At 42.7% G+C, this 18,422-nt stretch overlaps 1 protein-coding gene across 1 annotated transcript in view; it reads right to left on the bottom strand.

Moving 5' to 3' along the window:
* The window catches only part of DCBLD1 (discoidin, CUB and LCCL domain containing 1), a 97,444-nt gene that overhangs the window by 68,228 nt on the left and 10,794 nt on the right, over positions 1 to 18,422 (bottom strand). The window contains exon 2 of the mRNA XM_011935098.1: positions 18,284 to 18,393. The gene's annotated coding sequence lies outside the window, so the exon portion shown is untranslated. The remainder of the gene's footprint in view (positions 1 to 18,283; positions 18,394 to 18,422) is intronic.

Raw genomic sequence — 18,422 nt, 5'->3', positions numbered from 1 at the left:
CCCGCCCCGCACGTCGGCCCCCAGAGGAGGAAGTCGCGCTCCCAAGCAGTGACCGACGGCGAGGCCGGAGGCGAGCCAGGCGCCGCCCGCGCTCCCCTCCACGTATCTGGCGCTCCCTGCTGCGCTCCTTCCTTCCCCTCCTCCCCACCTGCACCAGTACACGTGAACCTGCTAGGCAGCAGGACACCTCGCCGCCGGACCCGCCCCTCGCCGCGTGGTGCGGGGGGGGGAGTCCTTCCTGGAGGGGCTGAGTCCGCGGCGATGCGTTGGAAGGCTGCCCCCTCCAGGGTTTTGCCGGCCCGCGGGGATGGGCATGCCAAGGATAGCAACACCGAGGGACTCGAAATATTTTGATGATAGGATGATGACAGTGCCAAGTAGGACCTTCACTCATTCATTCATTCAGAAGTTACTCAGTTCAGCAGTGTGCTTGTCAGGAGCAGGGCTAAACCCATGTGGCACTTGCAGACGTTAAAAATAATCAGGCAAGTATTCAATGCAAATTGCAATCAGTGACACGAAGGGTGCTGTTGAAGCACATTTAGAGAGCTCTAATTAGATGGCGGGTAACGGGGGTGAGGGCGGGAATCAGCTAGGAAAGGCCTATGCGGCATCAAAGCTGAGATTAAAGCAGGAGCCAAAACAGACCAGTTGTGCAAAGAAGCTGAAGGAGGAAAGGGCCAGGTGACTGAAGCACGGTGAACAGGTGGATGCACGGTCAGATGTAGAAGCTACTGTACAGAGTAGGGGCCAGGACGTGCAGCTAAACAACCTCAAGGATGTTTAACTTGGTCCGCGGAGCAGTGAGCAGCCACGGAAGGTTCAGAAGGGAGAAGGACTCCACCCGGTGATCCTCTGAGGAGTTGCCTACCGAGAAGGGTTTGGGGAGGGCAGATTGGAGAATGGAGAATTACAAGGTTATTACCGTGTAGTTGAATAGGGTGGTGGCTGTGGAAAGTGACGAGGACAGATTAAATATGCATTTTAAGGACTATCTCACGTCTCTGGTCCCCTGCAGTCCCCATTTACTTCCTTCCTCTGCGCACTGCCCTCACCTTCGCACCACCGCGCCGCACGCTGAAGTTTCACCTAGAGGTGCAGCGCAGGGAAGGCAAGGAGGCGGAGAGGAAGAAACAGCCCCTCCAGTGGCAAATACTGGCCCCTTTGACAGACTCATTTCATACATGCGTTCCTTTTTTTCTCTTTCTTTTCTTTTTTTAACTAAATAAACAAGCTGATAAAATCTCAAATGAGACTGTCTTTGGGGCTTTGCTTTCTCTGAGGCAGCGTATGTTAGAGGAAAGAACTTGGGCTTTAAAAATGGAGGGAATCCCAGTTTGATTCCGGACCTCAGCTTTGTTGAAGAGCTGAGGTCCGGAATCAAACTCGGTATATTTGTGTATATTAAGTGTATACTGAATGTGTATATTAACTTCTATCATGTAGAGAAAGTACCTAACTGAATGTGTATAATAAGTTGTAGTATGTAAAGTACCTAATACATGGTAGGTTTTATCATTTTTTAATATAAAGTAAATTCACGCCCATAAGAATATTGAGTACACTCAAAAACATAAAATGATACTTTGATACACTGAATCTCCTCCTAACTTCCGTTTACCCTTTTTCTTGTTTCTCTTCTTTCTTTTTTTTTTTTTTTGAGACGGAGTCTCGCTCTGTCGCCCAGGCTGGAGTGCAGTGGCCAGATCTCAGCTCACTGCAATCTGAGTTTGGGCAGCTGCTTCCAGGCTCTAACAGGTTTGACACTGTGAGCTATGAATGAAGCAAAGACAATGGGGAGTTTTGTTTGCCAGTGAGGAATTCATAATGTGAGGCAGGTGGGGTTTCAGGGGTGACCTCCCCCCCTTTTTTTTAATCTCAGTCAATACCTTGATGGGAATGGAATTATCTGCTGTACACCTTAATCCTGAGCCAGATAAGGGGAAAGATTTAGGATCTGGTAACAAGAAACAGAAAGACCCAGCCAGATCTTATTGGTTTCATCATGCCATTCCTTTCTTGAAATATAAAATCTCTAGTTAAGAAAATCATAATAAAAGAAAAATGTAAAAATACAACAGATTATCAAATATATATACCTGGGGTGTGTGTGTGTGTGTATACACACACACACACACACACATGTATATATGTATATATCGTTTTTAGAGAAAGGGCCTTACCATGTTGCCCAGCTGGAGTGCAGTGTCTATTCACAGGCCTGATCATAGTGCACTACGTTCTCCAACTCCTGAGCTCAATCATGCTGCTTCAGCCTTCTGAGTAGCTGGAACTACTGTATATTTTTGTATACAGTGAAATAAGCCTTGTTGAATTAATATACTTGTTTTAATCTTGAGAAGATTCCATTTTGATTTTTTTAAATGATGCATGATGGAATCTCAGAACCAAGTTCCATTAAGAAAAATTATACTTACTAGGATCTATCTATAAACATTTCACATACTGAGATGGGAAATATCTCTAGGGAAGTGTCTCTCATAGGCTATTTCACTTCTAATCCATCCCCCCCTTGCCATCCAGTCTTTATTTTGCATATCTTACTGCCATTTATGCTTACGTTTGCCAGCTCTTCTGTAAAAATACATAACAGCTGGTCAGGAGCTGCCTTATTTTATATTATAAATTATGTGCTCTGTCTTGCTTAGGTAAGACAGAATTTAAACAGAAATGCAAACCTAGTATGATTCTAAACAGTTAGATAGCTTCAAAATAGATTGTAGTTCAGTTCAATGACCTACTTCAATCTATCCTTAACATTTAGTAACCCTGCCTGAGACTCTACGAGGAAAACGATCTCAGCTATAAAACTGACGCCCTTACAGGTGTCTGATACGGTTTCAATCTGTGTCCCCACCCACATCTCAAGTTCAATTGTAATTCTCAATGTTTTAGACATTTTCCATACGCGAAACAACATGACGACAGTACAATAAAAATAAATACAGTTACCTTCTCTTCCTCATTTATGATCTGATAATAAAAATTTGAGAAAGTTAATTACACAGACAAAATGAATTATATAGATTGACAAGCACAATGATAGAAGAGGTGCAGGGTACCATGGAATCACAGAAGAAGGGCATATAACCCGGATTTTAAAAGTCTGGCAGGGCCTGAGAGAGGTGAAGATATTAATTAGGAAGAAAACAATGTTTGTCAGACAAGGAAAAGATACTATTTTAAAAGCTCAGAAACAGAGATCACAGGGTGCTTATAAAGATTGAACCTGGCCAGGTTCAGTGGCTCACACCTGTAATCCCAGCACTTTGGGAGGCCAAGACGGGCTGATCACCTGAGGTCAGGAGTTCGAGACCAGCCTGGCCAGCATGGCAAAACCCCATCTCTACTAAAAATACAAAAATTAACCAGACATGGTGGTGGGCACCTGTAATCCCAGCTACTCAGGAAACTGAGGCAGGAGAATCACTTGAACTCAGGAGGCAGAGGTTGCAGTGATCTGAGATCGTGCCATCATACTCCAACCTGGGCGACAGAGCGGGAGCGAGACTCTGCCTCAAAAACAACAAAACAAAAGAAAACAAAATTGAGCCTACTTCATCAAAATTGAGCCTGAATACAGAGTGGGAGGCAGGAGCAAGATCTGAGGGTTCTCGGGGGTAATGGGAAGCAGGGAAAGTGTAGAAACTTGTTCAGATTTGCATTGCAATAGGTGTCAAGATTACGGCAATAGAGGAGCAATCAGGCTCAACTTTGAATTCAGGGATTTCTAACCAGTAAGCAGGGTGAGGGGGTCCGTGACAAAAAATCACTAGGAGGAGACATCAGCGATAGAGGGGATTCTTATAAAGTGGCTTAATGGGATTCTTGCTGAATTCCAGTTCAAGGACTTATATGTCAAAGATAAGGGAGGAGAAACTTGATCCAATATAGAGGGTGGGGGCTTATCTCTGAACTAACTTAGCAGAATTCTTGCTAAAGCTGGACTAGGCAGGCCAAAGACAGGGTTCAAGGACAAGGCCTAGATAAAAAGAAGGCTCAGGGGAGCTTGACTGTTTGGTCACAGAGAGTCTTTGTCACCCCCATGTGGATATTTTCGCCACAAGCACTAAACAGCTAGGCTACAAAGGTCAGACCCCTCCCTCCCTGTGGCAGAGCTCAGCAGGGTACAGTCAACAGTTCCCTCCCAAAACGGCCTTTCTCTAACTTCCATTTCTGATAAAACTTACCATTGTCCTGCGATTCCTTCTTTAGGCGCTCTATTGAGGCAAGCAGGCTATCTCCTATCCAGGCTTTCTCCCTTATTCCGTCATTGTGTCTGATCCAGTATTCATTGATTTATGGTATAGCTTTCCAGGGCCAGCCCTATTTTTAAATTCTAGTTGCCTCTGTACTACCTGCGATACACTTGTGTCTTTTCAAGAAATAGTTTTTAAAGAAGTTTCATATACTTGATCTGAATTGATTCTTATGACAACTCCCAAACAGCTGTTTCCTAATTGTGTTTCTCTTTCTCTTCTTTCTCTTTTCTAACTTTTCTATTAGGTTAACTGTCCACTCTTTCATCTTGCTCAGAGACCACATGTTGAAAAATGTCCTTGGGAGCTTGATTGACCTTGTAAGCATGTGGCGGTACTTTCTCTTGGTCTCCGCCATCCAGGGAACAGGAATCTGGGGGTTCATGTCATAGTTATTCCCAAAGTTTATGCCTTTACAAGCTCAAAATTGGCTGCTCTAGGCTCCTTCTGGAAAGTGCAATGGAAACTTCCCAATGTTGTAGCTTAATAGTTAAGGCTTATGGGTTTCACCTGTGAGGTTATTTTTGGTAAAGTTCAAAAGCCAGAAATATTGGCAGTTTGGCGTGGCTAAAGGTGGTAGTAAGAGATTTAAAAGGACTTTAAAAAAAGAAAAAGAGTGCTATGGTGAAAAGTCAGCTTAATTAAAAATGGATATTCAAGTTCTGACAGCCTGGGACTCCTTGGGAAAAATAGAGGAGATGCCACAGACCCAGTGTTGAGAAAAACCTCCGTTCTCCTCAGAGAACCTAGAAATTGAAAGTGGATAGATCCCTCTCAAAATCTTAGGCTCTGTTCTGTTTTGCATTGCGTTGTGTTATCTGATGTTTTAACTCTTGGGGGTATCAAAAACTACTTTATGTATAATAACTGGGTAGGAAATATACTTTTAGGAAAGGCTAATGGCAGTTATGGGCGAATACTTGGCTCTTTGGTGTTTGGATTAGAGAAGTATGCGCTTGGCCACCTGGAAGGTATGCAGATGTGTCTCCCCAGCCCCTACACACCCAAGGATAAGACTTCTATGAGGGATGGGCTAATGACAGAATTGGATGATTGACTTTAGATTGCTTTGCAATGAAATGCATAGTAAAATCATTGTACTGTCTTTTTTCTGTAGCATTTCTCTTTTTGGGGATTCAGGATCTGGTATAAAACGGGACCCTTTTTATAATTGGGGAATTATAATTTTGGGGGATTTGTTTTGCCTTACAGCTGTGCCTGCTTATTAGGCTGTACAAACTGCCTCTTTTCCTGTCCCTGTTCCACCCTGAAGCCAGTAATTCAATTAAGAAACACTGGCAAATTAAAAATCTTACAACTACTGGATTTTCTTTTATTTATATGCACTAAGGCAAGGGTAACTTTGGCTTTCTCTCTTGAACAAGATTTTCATGTAATGTTTTAAAAAATGAAAGTTTTTTTGCCTACCCTTTTGAATAAACTATAGAAAAAAAGAAAGGAAAATGACAGATTGTTTGGAAAGCTAAGTCTTCCCTCTATTGATGAGTAAATGTTTTGTCTTTTAAAAATTTTTGTGGCCTGGCGCAGTGGCTCAGGCCTGTAATCCCAGCACTTTGTGAGGCAGAGCCGGGCAGATCACCTGACATCAAGAGTTCTGGCCAACATGGTGAAACCCATCTCTACTAAAAATACAAATATTAGCCAGGCATGGTGGCAGACACCTGTAATCCCAGCTACTCGGGAGGCTGAGGCAGCAGAATTGCTTGAAGCCGGGAGGCGAAGGTTGCAGTGAGCTGAGATCGTGCCACTGCACTCCAGCCTGGGCAACAAGAGTGAAACTCCATTTCAAAAAAGAAAAAAATTTTTTGAGCTCCCATTTTGGCTACATTAATGACTTATGGTAACCTAGGATTTGATATTTGACAAACTTTCCAAAATCAAATTATAAATTGTGACTTTTTCTGACCTTTTTCTTTTAGATATTAGGGGGTCCCTGTCCAAAAATGACATTTGGCTTATTTGGTATAAAAATCATACAGGAAGCATTGTTAAATATGAAATGGTGTTTGACTTTCTTTAAGTTGTATTGTATAAATATGTTATCACTATGTGTTCCAAAATTATGGGAAACTCCTATAATTCTGATATGACTTAGTCTATGTTATTAATAATTATCATTGTTATGTAAAATTGTTTTATGCCACAGAAGTAACCAAAATTTCTAGTCAGTTGTGGTTTTAATAATGGCTGTCCTAGGACTTTTTGTCATCCACAGACAGTTATTATCTTGTTTAGATTCTCTTCAAATGATAGTTTATAGTCAGCTATAGGATTTTGACAGGTGCTCTTGAATGCAGGTTTCTAATAATTTTGGAGATTGTGACATCAGAATAGAGGAAAAACATTCAGGACTTTCATGGAGAGCTGGAATGTTCATGAATATCAATCAGAACAGGAGTTAACTGCATGGACTGAACCAATTAGAAGGCTGAAGTTTTTTTTTTTGTTTTGTTTTGTTTTTTACTTTTTCTTAAAATATTGTAGATCCTTGGTTTTGTTTTTCAGAGTTGAGAGAACTTTTGAGCTATTGGCAGCTTTTAACAATTGAATAAAGTATACTCCCATGAACAAAATTTGGAGCATATTTGTTTCTTTGTACCTGATTTTTCCAGAATTTGAAGACTATTTGTGAATAGCTTTAACTTATGGAAATATAATTGTTTGCATAAGTGCAATAAGAATGTTTTATTTTGCAACAGGACATAATTGGAGAAACTGATTATTTTTCCAAGGCTTTGATTGTAATTGTGTGTTTTCCTTTAAGGAATCTAACTTGACTTCCAGAGTCAATAAAACTCCCTTGGGAAAACTGGCCCCATACCTTGTCTACACAGTCCCTGTTCAGGGTTTCTGATGTGAAACCTGTAGGTAGGTAGGTAAAGAATGTCACTTTCTGACAGGCCCAGGAACCTCAGGTTATCTTGGGACCTCAAGAGGAGAGGAAGTTACCCAACTCATAGGTATTTGAGGGTACAACCCATGGCTGGGCTTGGCTTTAAAAAAAAGTATTTTCTGATATTCCTTATGAAATGATTTCCACCAAAGTCAATTGAAAAAGCCTATGTGAAAAATAATTATTCTTGCTGTACTGTATATAAATAATCAGGCCAAGTATAAAAAAGCATACCGGTCTTCATATATATATATATATATATATATACTTTAAGTTCTAGGGTTCATGTGCACAATGTGCAGGTTTGTCACATATGTATACATGTGCCATGTTGGTGTGCTGCACCTCATCATTTACATTCGGTATATTTCCTAATGCTATCCCTCCTTCTCTCCCCACCCCACGACAGGCCCCAGTGTGTGATGTTCCCCACCCTGTGTCCAAGTGTTCTCATTGATCAATTCCCACCTATGAGTGAGAACAAAGCATATTGATCTTACCATGATTTGTCTTTAGTAAAAATGGGAGACTGGAGAGAGAAAAATTATGTTTCAAAAACTGTGGTACACCTGTTATTAGATTCTAGTCTCATCAGTTGTTTTTGAGGGTTTTTTTTTTTCCTGCAATTCAGATTAACCCTGCTTATTCTTGTGAACCAACAAGTGATCTCTGGCTGCTGCTCAGAAGAAACAAAAGAGATGGATAATGTAAAAATCTGGATTAGTATTGTAATTCTGGGCACGTACTGGAATCATCTAGTGACTCCGTATTAGCTTGGTTTCAGCAATTACCCAGTTCATGGAAAGCCTTCTTATTTAGTTTACTTGGGATAGTATTACTTATTTAGCTTTACTCTTGCAGGATATATTGTTATTGTACTCTATGTGTAGGAATGCAGGATAAGCTTAATCAATGTTCTCTTAAATTAAACACTTATTAATTTTCCTGATACTACTTTCTGTCAGAGCTCAAGAGTTATGCGTGGCCCTTGACATACCAATGCTTTCTGACTGATCTCCTCTCTACCCTGAATACAAGAGACCCTAACAGTTAGACAGGAATATAATTGCCCCATTCAGTCTGAAGAAGTTATGGAAAATGAATCTTCATCTCTCCAGAACTCTTAGAATGAAGGGTTCCCTTGTAAAAGGGAAGGGAGAAATATGTCAGAAGTATTTGAACCACAGCAACTCCATATTGTATAGAGGCTAGTAAAATAAGACGGAGACCTACTGGGCTGTATTCCCAGGAGGTTAGGCATTCTTAGTCACAGAATGACACAGGAGGTCAGCACAAGATACAGGTCACAAAGACCTTGCTGATAAAACAGGTCGTGGTAAAGAAGCCAGCCAAAACCCACCAAAACCAAGATAGCAATGAAAGTGATCTCTGGTTGTCCTCACTGCTTATTACACCATTTTGCACTAGTTATAATACAACAGCATGCCAAAGACACTCCCTCCAGTGCCATGGCAGCTTACAAATGCCATGGGAACATCAGGAAGTTACCCTATATAGTTTAAAAGGAGGAGAAACCCTCAGTTCCAGGATTGCCCATTCCTTTCCCAGAAAACTCATGAATAATCTACCTCTTTTTTAGCACATAATCAAGAAATAACTATAAGTATCTTTAGCTGAGAAGCCCATGCCACTGTTCTACCAATCGAGTAGCCATTCTTTTATTTCTTTGCTTCTGTAATAAACTTGCTTTCACATTATGGATTCACCTTGATTTCTCTTGTGTGAGATCCAAGAACCTTCTCTTGGGGTCTGGATCCGGGACCCTTTCCAGTAACAGTGGCATGAAGCTGCAATGTGTTGAGATCAGTTGATAAAGGTAAAAATTACCAGAGGAATTTAGAGAGGGTCCAGCTTCCCAGGAGTTGGCTCACTAGATGTATAAGGAAATACAAACTAACAATGAAAAAATGAAATCTTCAATCTCTTGGTTATTGTTATCTATAACAGCTGAAATGAAAGTAAAAGAGAATGCTGTGTTGGATTTCAATCTGGGCTTAGGCCACCAGCCTCAAAGATGCCCCCCAAGGGCAGAATTAGGCAGGAACAGCAGAAAGTACCTCTAAGACCTGTGGTTACCAAGAGGGCAGTCAATGTGAGAGAAGGGCAAAACCAAGTAACTATTGAAACCAGAGGACACAGTATGAAGGGATTGTTTTGCAGATTGGTATCATTAATTTCCTGTGGAACCTGTGCTATAATAAAATGGATTATGAGAGTGACTAATGTAGGGGCAATATTTTTGGTTTTAAATGCTGCAGAGTGGAAGAGTGTGTTTGGGTTGATGCCGGACCCACGGCTCACCATTGAACAACTGCAGAAGGATATATGATGCAGACACACAGGAGGTTATTCCTGAGAGAATAGCCAGCTTGGTGGACAGGGTAAAAGCCACCTTAAGGTCTGTTTACCCTGAGGGAGGGATTATCCAAGACCACCTAAAAAAGCCAAGTAGAACACCCCAGATGAGGTAGCTGATATGCTTTGTATGCAAGCCATGTGGGACTGGCTTTATGATGATGGGAATGTTCACCTGCTGAATATGTCTATTACCCAAGTCACGGTTAATGCTGTGGTTAAAGGGGCCCCTTCTACATGGGTACCCCATGTGTTGTTAGTCCTGCACAATTGAAGGACTAGAAGTTCAAGAAGTTCAAGAAGCCTTGTCAAATTTGCTGTCTCAGCTTGCCAAGTCTTACAAATGCTAAGAAAAACACTAAGTTAATTAACAAGAGAATTGGGAAAGGCAAAAAGGAGAGTCAAAAACTCATTCAGGAAGGTGGAAATTTTTAAACGGTTATTAAGAAATAAGCTGAATAAAGAAAGTAGTGATGGAGTAAAACTAAGAGGAAAAAGAAAGGGAGAATCATGGGTCTCACCTTAGCAGGATGGAGATCTCTAGATGGTTATTAAGGAATGGAATGAATAAAATGGAAACTGATGGGTTAGAACAAAGGACTTATAACACACTGAAAGTTTGGTGGACCAAAGGGAGCCCCGTCTTGTCCACCATCTTTAAAGGGCCCTAAACCACCTTGGTGTATTTCTCCCAGTTTGGAGAAATTTTAAAACCTGGAAGACAGAGATTATAATGAAAAATCTGATCTGAAACTGCCTAGGGCAATAGTCAGGCCCACTAATCAAGAAAGATGGACAAAAGGGCCAGGGTCCTTTGGTTCAGCCCTTTGAGTCCCCCTTAGCTGAAGACTCAAAGCTTTTTGCACAATAGAGGGTAAATTGGTCTGGGGGTGGAGAAGAGATGTTCCTGAAACTAGGATATAAAAATGTAAGGGTTGACAGGATTATGAAAGTTGGTATATTTGAGTCGGCCAGGCACGGTGGCTCAAGCCTGTAATTCCGGCACTTTGAGGAGCCGAGGCGGACGGATCATGAGGTCAGGAGATCGAGACCATCCTGGCTAATATGGTGAAACCCTGTCTCTACTAAAAATACAAAAAATTAGCCGGGCGTGGTGGTGGGTGCCTGTAGTCCCAGCTACTCGGGAAGCTGAGGCAGGAGAATGGCATGAACCCGGAAGGCAGAACTTGCAATCTTTACCTTTCCAATTATTATTTAGACACATAGCGAGACTCCATCTCAAAAAAAAAAAAAAAAAAAAAAAGTTGGTATATTTTAATACACTTCAGGAGAAGTGGTTACATCTCTTTTACCTGCTTGTGTTGTGGGAATGAACATTGTATCTGATTGGGGAATGTTTCCCATACCAGGTACCATGAAATGGAAGGCATGTAAATCAGCCCTTTAAGCAGCCCATGTGGCTAGGCTGGGATCAGATCACCACTGAACAATTGCAGATGAATCTATGATGCAGACACACAGGAGGTTTTTCCTGAGAGAACAGCTGGCCTGGTGGACTGGGTAAAAGCCACCATAAGGTCTGTTTAATGGGAACCAGTGAGATTGTCCAAGCGCACACAATGCATAGCAGAATGTAGAGTGCTGTTAGGGACAAATTCTCCACTTGATAACCTTCTGTGGAGCATTTCCTGGAGCTTATGGCAAAAGCCTCTGAGCTCCTCCCAACGACACCTACTGAGAGACTGGACTAGAGAATTTCCACATGAGAAGCATTTACTGCCTCGCTACGAAACGTTAGCTGAAGCTACCCTATGACACCTGAAATACCCGTGCCATCTTGAGTGATGTCAGAGAAACATTCTAATGGGGATGGCAGTGCCCAGAGGAGTTCCATAATAAAATGGAGATGGTTTGTAGAGGATCTTGCTACTTAGGGAATGCAAGGAGGAGATACTCTCCAGCAGGGAGTTTCTTTTCTCCTAGGACTGACTCTGAAACTGTGTAAGAAACTGCTGGATTCTACAATGCCCAATAAATAGCTCTCAGTTGACCAACCAAGAGTTGCTTGGTTTGTGGATGGTAATTCAAAGGCAAATGGACACCATCCTGTCTGAGAGGTCGCTACTTTGACAAAAAAGGTGGAAACATATCTGCTTGGTGGGCTAAATTGCATGCTGTTTTTCTAACAGTGATGGACGAACAGAGCGGTGGTAAAAGCCCCCGAATCTGAGTTTTTACTGACTCATTGGCAGTTACCAATAGCTTGGCCATGCTCATGGAAGAGGGCAATGGAAACCTGGCCTATTAAAAGGATGCCCATATGGAACAAGCCCTATGGAAATGTGAGGGGTGTACTAATGTAGAACAAATCAATGCCCATAAGAAGAATGAACTTTCAGGTTCAGAAGGTGACTAGAATCGACAAGCAGATATCCCCATGTTTTCCCTTGAGGTAGCTACCTGGGTCTGTGAAATGAGTGGTTACTGCAGCAGTGCAGAGATGGGCTGAATCTAGTCATGTTCCTTTTGCACCCTCTCAGGCACAAAATGCCAGGAAGACCTATTCTGTTTCTCAGCAAGAGTGACAGAGACTGCTGATGGCTATGAGGCACATTCTCTGGTGGGAAGGCCCTGAACACAGTAGGCAGGTAAGACTGGTCCTGGTAGCCTTGTGGGGCTACAGATGGGTCTTTACAGGAATAGACAGTGCCTCTGGAGTAAGTTTTGCTTATTCAATTAAAGATGAAAATGCTCAGAGTGCCATAAAAATAACCGGAACAGAAGATATTGCTAGGCCGTTTGGATGGCTGACCATCATTTCTTCAGACTGAGGAACTCACTGTACAACCCATAAAGTCTAACAATGAACAGAGAGCTATTCATGTTGGAGTAATAGTTTGATAGAAAAGTAGAATGGGCAATTAAAACATTGATTGTCTAAAACAAGGGGAAATAAAAGCATGAAGGGCTGGCTTCCACATCTTCACAAGTGGGTGCTCACACTCAACATGAATGGGACTAGAGTGTGCTGCAAGATTTTTTTCTCTGTTTTTCTGACTGACCTGGGGAAGAGGAGGTGGGGAAGATGCTGGTATGATGTTGCAATTCTTGCCAAGAGAGGAGTACATTGGTATAACGACTACAATTTTTTCTTTCTTCCTGGTCACCTCAAAAAAAGATTAGTTTTTCCCCTCTACCTGATGCTGAGGTCCTAAGACCAGGGCTGCAACTGCAAGTTGCAACAGCAGGGATGATTTCTAAGCAAAAAACTGTAACTATGTTTTTAAACCTTATGTCAAAATTCCTAAGGGCATAATGGGGGTAGGTTGTGCCTTTACTCCCTCTATCAATACTGGGGCTAGGAGTGAATGCAGCTATATTGCCTGGTGGTAAAAATAGTTCACTAGTTCTGCACCTATGTGGCCTTACCCTGTCTGAATGCGAATGAACTGAGGAGGAGCTAGTTGATTGATTTGTGTTGCTTCCTACAATCTAGACCAGCACAGTGGTGATTCTCGTGTCCCCTCCAAAGGCAAAAGTTTGGGTAACAATGGAGAGAAGGAGAACTCGTAGCTGAGAGTAAAGAAATGGATAAATGGGTTACTGAGAAAAATTTAATTTTATATTAACAAGGCAAAATAGTCTCAGAGCAAGAGACGATATTGTCTCTTAGTTCAATTATCCCAGAGCCTGAAAGGGCGCGTGATCACTTTTGCTTTTGGAAGCTGACAAGATTGAGAGGAAGCCTGCAAACCTGAGTGGCCTCATCCTGGGAGACATTCATACAATCTGATGAACTGGATTAATTATTAATGATTGTGTGTAATATATATTTCACATGCATGTTTACAACAGCACAATTTGCAGTTGCAAAAATATGGAACCTGCCCAAATGACCATCAACCACTGAATGGATAAAGAAAATGTGGTATATATATATACCATGGAATACTACTCAACCATAAAAAGGCACTAAATAATGGCGTTCACGGCAACCTGGATGGAATTGGAGACCATTATTCTAGTGAAGTAACTCAGGAATGGAAAACCAAACATTGTATGTTCTCCCGTATAAGTGGGAACTAATCTATGAGGACACAAAGGCATAAGAATGATAAATTGGACTTTGGGCACTAGGGGAAGGGTGGGAGGGGCATGAGGAATAGAAGACTACACATTGGGTACAGTGTACACTGCTTGGTGACGGATGCACCAAAATTTCAGAAATCCCCACCAAAGAACTTTCCCATGCAACCAAACACCACCTGTTCCCCAAAAACTACTGGGAAAAAATCAGCGTGGGGAGGCTGTGGTGTTATGATATGTATTGGTTTATATCCATAGTTCCTGGCTCACAACTCCCATCATCCTTGTTGCAATCTTTTGTTATAATATTGGGTTTGTCAGGCTTCAGGGGCAGGCCTCTGACATTTTCCTGCCCTCCTTTCACTCTAATGTGCTCCCACTTTTCTGATTGTGGGTCTTAAGGTCCTCTCATGAGAGGGTCCACCCTATACTCTGGAGGAAGGAATGCTGACATCACGAAGCTTCTATAAAAACCCAAGAAGAGAAAGTTCAGTGAGCTTCTGGATAGCTGAACATGTGGAGGTTCCTGGATGGTGGCATGCCAGGGAGGATATGGAAATTCTGCATCTCTTCCCCCATAACTCACCCTATGTGTCTCTTCATCTGCATCCTCTGCAATGTCCTTTATAATAAATCGATAAGTGGAAAAAAGAAAAAGACATTGAAACTGAAGGGACAGACAAGTGTGCAGTGCTTGATACAGCAAGCCGGAGGAGAGTTCCAGGCTTTACTGTCTTCAGAGTTTCTATTTCTTGCTCAGAGGCTAGGATTCCACTGTGCCTTGAGGCATTCACCTGGGTAATGTGGAGAGGAGGGGAATGTGGAGGCTCAACATCCATGTGTCAGGCAGAGCTAGGGTCCTTGTACTCTGGGAAAATTCTCCTGGAGTCATGCACATCTATAACAGTACAACCATCATTCAAAGCCCACAAGATAAAGATGGAAAAACTCTCCATTTCACTCATAATTGCCACAAACTATTGACCTGAGCGTTGGAATCAGACCCAGAAGCTGAGTCTCAGGAGGCTCAGCTAATAGGCTCCAGTGCCTCACCCTTTTTGCTCTGGATCCCTCCATCTGAGCCAGGAACCAAAGTCGGAAGAGCTGGAGAGGGACCCTGGAGAGCAAGTGGTTAGCAGGGAGAGGGCAGTATCCCTCTGCCTCAGAGGATACTATTGGTTTGGTAGAGGGCTGGAGGGTGTTCCCATACTGAACCCGATACTGACCTTCAGCCTTTAGGCTGAACTGAGAGATTAAAACCTCTGAGAAATTAAAACCAATATGGTCAGAGCAGGGGAGGCTGAGAGGAGGGAGTAGGAGAACTGAAGAGCCCTGAGCACAGCCTTGCTCCTGCCCTCAACTGCTATGCTCATGTCATATATGACACAGTGAGAAGGTGCTGGACAGGCAGTCAAAGAAAACTGGGTTCTAGCCCTGGTTCCACAACTCCATGAGCTGGTGCAAACCCCTCCCCATCTTTCAGCCTCAGTTCATTCATCTATACAAGAAGGAGGCATGGATGACCTGGATCACCTCCTGCGTGACTGTCAGGATGCTGTGAGACTCCAAGGAAGTGGAGGCAATCTCTTGGGATCTCTGGAAAGTGTTACTGGAAGCTTAAAAAATAACAGAAACAATAAAAATGTGGTTCCCATCCCCTGGCCTCCCACTGTGACTCTCAGATGTTCAGACCTGAGATCTGAGAGTTCCCAAATACAGGTATCTGACATGGATGGGGCAAGAATAGAACATCCGCGAACACTGCAGTGCCCACAGAGAGGAAAGGTATGAAGCATGGGACAAATGAGAGTATCCATTCAGAAGTCACTCTGGTGCTGGATGTTGCTAATGTGGGAGTTGTTAGTGTGTGGGGAAAGGGAGTGTATGGGAACTCTGTACTTTCCACCCAGTTTTGCTGTGAATCTAAAATTGCTCTAAAAGTAAATTTTACTGATTAAAAAAAACCTATCATCCGCTTTTCTAAAGCATTTTATCTCCTACATTTACAAGTTGTATCCTGAGAAAAGGTCCTTATTTAGTTAAATACATGAAGGATTGAATTTCAGCATGTTTGAGAGCAGAGAGGCTTTGCTTTTCAAAGAGATTTTTTTTCCATTTTCTCTGAAAATCTTAATGTTGTGTCATGTGATTTAAACATTTTCATGATTCCAGACCAAATGAAGATGATTAAAGTTCAGAGAAAAACAAGAGAGATAAATATCTTGGAATCAAGAAGTTGAATAATCTTTCTTAGCAGAGATTTCTAAGTAAATAGGGAATCCTTTATGAGGTTTAATTCCAAAGTCTTTAGTCAGACAACTGTTCTCTTAGTTAACGGAACTTCTATTTGGATAGAGAGTATAGAATTAGGAGATTGAGAGGCAGGTTATAAGGAATCCAGAAGCCCTGACACTTGGTTGGCAGAACTCCTGTTGGAAGCCAAGCAGTCTGATCCCAGGCACTTTCCTTTTCCCCTCTCCTTGCCCCGTGTCTTTATTTCTTTCTTTATTTTTTGAGACAGGCTCTTGCTCTCTCACCCAGGCTACAGGGCAGTGGTGCGATCCTGGCTCACTGCAGCCTCAGTCTGGGCTCAAGTAATCCTCCCATCTCAGCCTCCTGAGTAGCTAGGACCACAAGTGTGTGCCACCACTTGCTCCCTGTCTTGGCACCCTGCTCTTTACTGCCTTCTCAAACTTACCAAAGGAGATCATTAAGGAGAAAAATTTGGCAGACTGTGGTTAAAATATGAGCTAAACAGTTTCTCCTCCACCTCCTTTCCACACTGTTCCTCTTTGCAGTTTTCTTTTTTTTTGAGACGGGGTCTCACTCTGTGCCCAGGTTGGAGTGCAGTGGGGTGATCTCGGCTCACTGCAAGCTCCGCCCCCTGGGTTCAGGCCATTCTCCTGCCTCAGCCTCCCTGGCTCTACAGGCGCCTGCCACCACGCCCGGCTAATTATTATTATTTTTTTTTTTGTATTTTTAATAGAGACGGGGTTTCACCGTGTTAGCCAGATGGTCTTGATCTCCTGACCTCGTGATCTGCCCACCTCGGCCTCCCAAAGTGCTGGGATTACAGGCGTGAGCCCCCGCGCCCGGCCTCCTCTTTGCAGTTTTAAAGGGTGCTCCATGCTTATTCTATGATCCATTTTATAAAGCTTTGCTCTCTTGTTGCAGCTCAGAGATCTCTTTGAGATGGTAACTGATCGCATCTTACCAAAGATTTATATTTTAAGAGGAGCTATTGAAAACAATATCAATCCTGTCTCATTTCCTCAGCCAAGGTTTTCTGTCCCTCCTGGAAGGTGAACCCAATTGGCTTTATTCCTAAGACTTCCCCTGAGTGCTGGGACACATTTGATATTCTTCCTCACTAACAAGGGGACTTGGAATTAAGTACTGTTCATCAGATTCGGGGCCTGGGACCCACGACGTCTTCATACCTATATTCTTAAGTTTTTTTCTCTAGTTATCGAGTATACCTGAGATGCAGAGCATAAGCTTAGGGTTTCTGGAGTCACCAGACCCTCCCTGGGAGACTAAGAGGGTCTTGCTTTTCCTTGGAAGGAGCTAGTCTGCCTGATCTCCAGTTAGAGACATAACAGGGAACTGCCAAAGACAAAATGGCACAACGTTGAAAACTGTTGAGACCAAGAAAAATGTCAAGACTAGGCCGCAAGTAGAATCAGGGTTGGGTTTTCCAGAGCCAAGCAAACTAAACAGTCTGGTTTGGGGACAAAAAAATCTACTCATGTAGGATGGTAAGGCTCCTGTTATGCTTCTCATGCATGTCTGACTGAGGTATTAAAAGAAAGCTTCTATGCTCAAAGAATAAAAGCACAACACTGGGAATGACAGGCTGAGGAATTGAAGCTTTTGTTGGAGTCTCAGCCAGATACTTCTGCACACTATACTAGGTCACTGGCTCTCTTCTGCTAGTGCACAAGAGTGACTAGATTATTATTTTAGAGACAATTGTTTCCTTTCTGCCTTCCTGTCTTTCATGATGGCGAAGCCTAGCTCTCCCTTGTTCTTCTGTATGTTCACATATCACAAAAATCCCATAACCCTCTTAATTCGCTCCGTGGGAAATCTGCTCTAGAAATGTACAATGTGCTGTGTTCTAAAAATGTGTTATATAAAAAGAAGCTATTAGACTTCAGCTTCTGGGAAGATGGAGTAGACACACTTTTCCTTATTCCTTCCACTAAGTATAACTAAAAATGCAGAATATTATATATAATACAAACATAAGACTTCAGAAGGGAGAGAGAAGGCAGACTGCCTAGAGACATTGGGACCTGAGAAGTGACACAGTGGTGAGTAGCCTAGGTTCTCTTTTTGCTTTACATACACCAGACTTAGAGCTGAATAAGCCTGCAACCGGCAAACACCAGCAGGCACAGACAAAACAAAAACAACAAAATAAAAAGCAACAAAAGCCAGTCCTCTCTAGTCAAAGGATCAGAAAAGGGTCAGCACAGCGTGCGATAAAACTTTTAGATGGTAACCGCTCTAATCCATTCAAACACCACAGTCAAAAGGTGGCCCTGCTGTCGCTCACACCAGCAAAGTGGGGCACCTAGACTTTCACCCTCTTGAGGCCGTAGCAAAGCATCCCAACATCCCCTCCACTTTGTCTCCACTGACTCCACAAATGTCCCTCCACCTCAGATGTCAAGGAGGTCAAGCGGGGAACCTGGACTTCTACCTTCACCTGAGAGCTCCGTGAGTTAGTACATCACTCTTTTGCTGGACATGCATCAGAGAGAAAGCCAGCTAAAAGAGAAAGTATAAATAGATTCCTG

The sequence above is a fragment of the Colobus angolensis genome, unplaced genomic scaffold (genome assembly GCF_000951035.1).
Source record: "Colobus angolensis palliatus isolate OR3802 unplaced genomic scaffold, Cang.pa_1.0 Scaffold14, whole genome shotgun sequence".
Classification (NCBI taxonomy): domain Eukaryota; kingdom Metazoa; phylum Chordata; class Mammalia; order Primates; family Cercopithecidae; genus Colobus; species Colobus angolensis.
The sequence above is the reverse complement of the archived record's forward strand: the minus strand, read 5'-3'. Positions and strand labels throughout refer to the sequence as shown.